Source organism: Gopherus evgoodei, chromosome 8, assembly GCF_007399415.2.
Source record: "Gopherus evgoodei ecotype Sinaloan lineage chromosome 8, rGopEvg1_v1.p, whole genome shotgun sequence".
NCBI lineage: Eukaryota > Metazoa > Chordata > Testudines > Testudinidae > Gopherus > Gopherus evgoodei.
This window is the reverse complement of record NC_044329.1, coordinates 48254248-48261298: the sequence shown is the minus strand read 5'-3', so window position 1 is coordinate 48261298 and position 7051 is coordinate 48254248. Positions and strand designations below refer to the sequence as shown.

The following is a 7051-nucleotide window of genomic DNA, read 5'->3' as shown; positions in this document are numbered from 1 at the left end:
GCTGATCATCTATGGTGGTGTAGGGGGTGGCCACCTGCTCCTCCCATGAAGGGCTTAAAACAGCCCTGGGAGAAGGCTGTGGTAGGGGATAACCTCAGCTAATTGGGGAAGTAGCCACAGCTGGCCCTATAAGAGGCTTTGGGATGGGAGCACAGGCAGTCTCTTTCTAGGTGCAGAGAGAGAAGGGCCTGGCCCGTGAATAAGGGAGTAGAGTAGGGGAATAGGGCAAGGCAGCTGGGGAGCTCCCACCTGGAAAACCCCCAGGCTGCAGGCTTAGCCAAAGGCCTGAAAAGGTACTGGGGTTGCGAGGTGCAGTCCAGGGGTAGGTGGAGGCAGCAGGTTCACCCCCCCTTGCTGATGATGAGTGATATGGACTGCAGTCTGCCCCAGAGTGCGGGAGCTACATGAAGAGTGGCAGTGAACACTGAGACAAGGTGGGGATAGAGGGTGAGACTATCTCTGGGAGGGGAGCCCAGAGAGTGGGGGTACTAACAGGTGGCAGCACCCATGGGAGAGGGGCACCGGGGTCCAAGAGGGACATGGGGCCAATGACAGCAGGACATTGATCTGCAGAGGGTTGCTCCAACAGCTGGAATGCTAATTCCCAGGGAGATCAGCAGGGGGCACCACAGGGGTGAGTGCCGCATTGTTACAGGTGGCCTTTTTACCTTAGTCTCATCTCAAGCTCTTTCCACCTATGGAATGCTCTCTGGTGATTTGCTGCCTTCTCATGGCATGCCAGATTTCTAGCCAGATTCTTCCAGTCCTCTGTTCCTGTAGAACCTAATGTGGCTGGAACATTAGACTGGAAGAGTTTGCAACAAAAACAGTATGCAGCATTCTAGGTTTTTGCGTACATAAGCCATGGCCTTTCCACTTTGTCACCATTGGGGATTTCACACCAGTAATGCGTTGGATGGAAACTTCTATTTTCACTGTCTTTGGGGAACATGAAGTTTTCACTTGCTGTGGCCTATGCAGTACTAGGAAGTCCCTCAGGCCACTGCTCAAGTAGGTCCACAGTCCTGGATCACCTAGACTAGGGGCAACCTCTGGCATACAGCTCGCCAGGGTAAGCACCCTGGCAGGCCAGGCCAGTTTACCTACCACATCCGCAGATTTGGCCAATCGTGGCTCTCACTGGCTGCGGTTCGCCACTGGAGGCCAACGGGGGCTGCAGGAAGCAGCACGGGCTGAGGGAAGTGCTGGCTGCGGCTTCCCGCCACCCACATTGGCCTGGAGCTGCAAACCGTGGCCAGTGGAAGCCGCAATCGGACGAACCTGCAGACACAGCAGGTAAACAAATTGGCCCTGCCTGCCAGGGTTCTTACCCTGGTGAGCTGCGTGCCAGAGATTGTCAACCCCTGACCTGGACTTAAGGAACTGAACTCAGCAGCAGCTGTTTCTTGCACCTCCACCACACTCTTCTCTGATCTACACTTTTTTCTTCAGGAATGTGCATGGTTACATCCATTTGAGATGGAGATATGGATGCTGCGGTAGCTGCCAGGTCATCTGCACTCTGACTAACTGGAAGATCAGGCATCTCTTCACTACTCACATCCTCACTGGGGACAGAAGGCTCACCGTGAACATTTGTGTCTATGTATCTCAGGAGAGCTCCTTCCTGCTTAGATAGAAAAGCTTTCTTTGCTTGCTTTCTTCTTCTGAATGCAGCCCCAGAGGGGCATTTTCTTCTTTCACTCATGACTGCTGTTCTGTGCCAGCTATAGTGGCTCTCAACACTCAATTGAAGGGGACAAATAAGCAGGCTGATAGCAGGGCCTGTGTGAGGGGAGATACAGCATCTTAAGGGCCTAACTGGCTCCTATTACTTCAGTTGACTGCCTGTTCTCCTCAAGTGGGTTCAGGGAAGCAGCAGGAAACAGGAAGCTCCCTGAGAAGCTGGTGTTAATCAGTCCAGGCTCCTGAGGGTGCTAGAGAGGTACATAAGAGGCTCCTCCTCCTCTCTGTCCCTGCAGCTCCTGCTGCTTTCTGTTATTCCCTCTCACCTTTTTGCCTGCCTGCCTGTTATGTCTCTTGTGCCCTCTTTCCTCCAGCACAGCACTGCACCATCTCTGTGCATCTAGAGCAGAGAGAATACATATGCACCAACAACAGACACAATTTTCTACACTCTGGGTCCTAGTGTTGCCCCTTCACAGTCTGGCACCTGAGGTCAGTTCACCTCATGGTAAGGCCAGCCCTGGCTGCTTCTGGGAGCCACACAGAGTCAAGGCAGGTAGGGAGCCTGCCTTAGCCCTGCTGTGCTGCCAACTGCACTTTTAATGGCCTGGCCAGGGTCCCTTTTTGACTGGACGTTCCAGTCAAAAACCAGATACCTGGCAACCATAGCCCCATCTAGCTTCCTGCACCTCATTGTTGCAGACATTTTGCCTGCAGGCATGATTTCAATCTCACTGAAAATAAATGGTGGAAGGTGGCAACATCTTCCTTAGAGGCAGCCTCATTTCCACATCTTCATTCATAGGGAAATGGCAGCCATCTTTCTGGCAGCAGCCCCATTGATGGTAATAGGAGATGGTGGCCATTTTAAATAAAGGAAAATTCACAAGTTGGTGGGAGAAAAAAACATCCCCTACATTGTTGAGAACATAAAAACGGCCATACTGCTCAAGCCAATGGTCCATCTAGCCCAGTGTCCTGTCTTCCTGCGGTGACCGGTGCCAGCTGCTTCTGAAGGAATGAACAGAACAGGGAAACTTATCAGGTGATCCATCCCCTGTTGCCCATTCTCAGCTTCTGGCAGTCAGAGATTTAGGGACCTAGAACATGGGGTTGCATCTCTGACCATCTTGGTTAACAGCAATTGTTGGATCTATATGAACTTACCTAATTCTCTTTTGAACCCACTTTTACCTTTGGCCTTCACAATGTCCTCTGGCAATGAGTTCCACAGGTTGATTGTGCATTGTGTGAAGTTCTTCCTTGTGTTTGTTTTAAACCTGCTGCCTATTAATTTCATCGGGTGACCCCTTGATTCTTGTGTTGTGTTAACTGCAACAAAATTGCAAGAGTTGGTGATATTATGTCCCAATTTTTCCATAATAGTCTGTTCAAAGTGCAGTGTCCCTTGAATGCAGTAAAAATACCTCCATTGATTTCAGTGCGGCTTTGGATCTATTCCTCTTCTACATGTACTTCAATTTCTGGAAGTTTTTACTGTTTTCCCTCTTTCTGACCTTTTCTACATCTTGGCCACTGTGTAATGGCTCATTCCTTTTTAGCCCCAGTCTTTCGCCAAGGCTTCTCCTGCACTGGAAGATCACCCTGACCCATCGCCCAGCATAGTCTCTCTCTTCTCAGTCACCCCAAGCTGGAAGATCCCATATCATAGTCCCTGTGGACTCAGGTCTTTCTCTAATGACAGCCTGCATAAAAAAATGATCTAGAAATTCAACTGCTGGCAGGAACACACAGGATGAGTTTTTGTGTTCTGCTTCCTGGAGAGAGCACAGACTGGGCAGCCTGAGGGTGGAGGAGTCTCAAGCTAGCATGGTCAGAACAGCATGCCCAGCAGCCCCTCCCCAAACCTGCACCCTGTGCTGGGACTTTCACGGAGCCCAGCATAGGGCTGTGTGGTGGGGAGTTAGCTCACATAGGACTCGAAGGGGTGGCCATCTAGGCCTATTAACTCCACAGGCTGGACTTGGAGGGAGAGCCAGAGAGCAGGGAATTGATTGCAAGCAGGCTTAGCTGGGCAGGGACAGGCATAGCCAATCAAGCCGGGTAGCTGGCAACAGCTGGGGACTGCTGCTGAGATGGGGCAGCCAGGCTCTGCGATGTCAGCTTGCCCCTTCCCCTCCACCACCTCCCATTGCCCCACCACAGCCCCATCACCACAACTACACAGCGCACCACACAGACCCCACTAAGCCCAGTGCCCCAAAATGCATAAACCTCCCCTAGCATCCCACATCCCTCACTGCCCAGCACCCACCACCAGAAAAACCTCCCCTGCATCCTGCCCCTCAACCACACTCACCGGCCCCACTCGGAGGTGGGACTGAGATCACTTCTGCTCCTCGGGAGCGGTGCAGCCAGCCAGGCCAGAGCAAGAGCGGGACCTGCCCAGGCCAGGCTCCATCAGGACCCACTTGCCTAGCAGGACCTGGCTAAGCTTCCCATGCTGCCCCATCCCTTGCTGTCTGAGACCAACCTGGCCTCTGCACTGGTCCCTGGAAGCTTGCCCTGAGGGAGGTGGGCAGAGACCCACAGGCAGCGGGCAGCAGAGACCGCTTGGAGATAGCCATGCGAGGAAGCAGGGCAGACCTCTGGGATGTGACCCCCCCCCAAGAGCCCGACCAGCCATGCCCACGGCCAGCAGCCCTGCCCAGCCCACTTGGAGCCTGGCTTCTGGGTGGCAAACCCGCTACAGACGAGAGGGATCTGCTGGCTGGGAGCTGCTCACACAGCAAGGCCTGGACTTCCCCAGGTGAGGGGCAGCCCTGGCCATGTAGACAGGCTAGAGGGGTCCATAATGGGCCCTTTCCCAGTGTGGGCCCAGCATCTTGGTGTCATTGTAACCCCAGTACTGCAGAGAAGGAGCAGCAAGGGGTGTGAGAGTAAATCCCAGAACTGCTGGATTAAGGATCACTGGACTGGACCCTGGAGTAGTGGGTGGAGCCTGGTTCCCCTGCCAGCAGCCGAGGGCATGGCACAGACCAGCAGGGCAGTGAATGAAAAGGCTGCCTGGGTCACTGTGGGAATGACAGAGAATTGAAGGACTATACCCCGGAAAGGGAAACCACAATAGTGAGCTGGCTGGAGGGCTGAGTCACAAAGAGGACAGCTGTGGCTCCTGAGAATGAGAGAGAGAGAGGCTGCAGAGGAGAAACTGACTGAGTGTAACTGCTGGAAGGGGCATCCACCTCAAGAGCTAATCTCCAGAGTGACCAGGAGGAGGCACCACACAAGCGGTGAGTGGTGCACCCTGTGACAGGCCATCACAGGCGACTCAGTACAGGCCCTGTGCAACGCCCATCAGCCAGGACTGCATCAGAGACCTCTGGAGCTACAAGCATTGATTCCTACAGCTTGAGTTCAGAAACCTGGCTCTGTGGCTGGGGTTCACTGCCTGGGTGGATTGACATAGGGAGAGGTGCACAACACCCTGACCAGTGCTTTCCAGCTGCACTAGGGCAATTAGTCAGGCTGTTAATGGAGCCTGTATAATGCTGTAGTTGCCCCTAGGAGCGGTGGTGGGGGACAATCCCTCCCATGGTATCCATCGCAGCTTTACACAGGAGAGGCTAGCAGCTGGATATCACCTTGCCGTTTGGTTGGACTCTTTCACTAGTTCATTGCTCTGCCCTTTTCTCATTTTGCCCCTTCAGCACTGAGTCCTCTCCCTTTTCCCTCCCACAGAGGAAACCTGAAGAACTCCACCTACGTTTGGAATGGAAACTTCCCCCTCCTCTGATAAGAGCGAAGGGGTGCAATCAGTCTCCACTCCCTACCTCAAGCTATGAGAGATAAGAGGTCAATATTTTTTTTTCCGTTCCCTGACATGGAGAATGAACTCAGAGGAACAAGGAATGTGAGGCATTTCCAAGAGAATCAAGCCTATATATTGCTGGCTGTGTAGCAGCATTCTGTATCATGTGGGCATCAAAAGCCTCAGTGGTGCAATAAGACTGCCAGTGACGGACATAAACTGAATATACAGCTAGACAACCTTAAGCCACAGCTCAATCCCTGATCGTGCTTAATTTGCAAGGATGCCAGGGCTCTTTGGTCTTTGCAATCATGCTGTTGATTCTTAACTGATGAATGGAGTCCCTTCATTTCTCATAATGTGGGTGTATCCTTTCCTCTGTATCCATTCAAAAATAAACAGTATATTCAAAAATATCCCCTAAGGCTGAACGTCTTCTCTCTCTCTCTCACCACCACCCCCAACCAGTTATAGCTATTTGCAGCTCTGTGCCACAAGAATACATATCAAACCCTGATCAAACGCTACGCAGCACATATGGAGAACAGTTCCATGCAGCGCCTGACAGTAAGATGTCAATCAAAGCGCTAGCCAGCTTTTCAGGGTTTTCAACCCTCCCTGGAAAGGCAACCTTGCCTGAGGCACATTCTGTGCTCAGTTCTGCTCATGGGCTTCAGTGGCTGCTAGACGCTTGCTCTCCCCCAAGATAGCAAATGTTCCTCTCTCTGCTGCCGAAAAGGAGCCTTGCTCCAGGTGGAAAAAGTTATTCTGATGACCTCTGCTTAGTCCTTTAATAATAAACAGGCAGGCCAGTATGAGGAATGCTGCTCGTAACCAATTCTGCCTAGGAAGTGCCAGAGAGAAATAAAACATTTCATTTTTTTTCCCTGATCCTGTAATGAAAAGCAAGTGGTGAGCTTAAAATCTACTCAATTTCTTTCTTAAACAAGTTAAAAGTAAGTTCAGATAGTGACCGAGCCCTTGATCTCCCTATTCATTTTCCCCCACCCTCCCAACTTTTCTATAAATGGTTTTCTCTCTGTGTAACTGAGAGAGGCTCTCATACAAAGTGGGGAAAAGCAATGTAAAGGACTGGTTTAGATTGTAAGCACTTCAGGGCAGGGCCCACATAACTTTCTGCGTTTGTACAGCATCTAGCACAATAGGTGGCCATAGGCACTACGTAATATACATGATTAATAATAAAAATTATCCCAGGAAGAAGTGACATTGACTAGACTTCATTGCTAAAATCAGCTGTGGATTGTGGAGAACTTTGTTTATTACCAGTTCTGCCTTCTTTAAGGCAGCACCATCCAGTGGGTGGGGCACTAGCCTGGTACTTGTTGCGATTAGGGTGACCAGATGTTGAAGGGGAAAATATCGGGACCGCTGCGGGTGGGGGCGGGGGGTGTTTTTGTTTTTGTTTTTTGCACTCACCCTTCTAGGAGTTCAGCAGCAATTCGGCGGAGAGCCCTTCAGTCGCGGACGGTCTTTGGCGGTATTTCAGCGGCGGGTAATAAACCTTGCAGCCAAAGACGGAAGCACCCACTGCCGAAGACTGTCTGTGACTGAGGGACTCTCCGCCGAATT

General features: G+C 51.6%; 1 long non-coding RNA gene across 1 annotated transcript; it reads left to right on the top strand.

Moving 5' to 3' along the window:
- Positions 1-2920: 2920 nt before the first annotated feature.
- LOC115656882 lies at positions 2921-5874 on the top strand. The gene is made up of 2 exons (XR_004001778.1): positions 2921-4940; positions 5389-5874. It is a non-coding gene; the product is annotated as an uncharacterized LOC115656882 (long non-coding RNA).
- The last annotated feature ends 1177 nt before the right edge of the window (positions 5875-7051 follow it).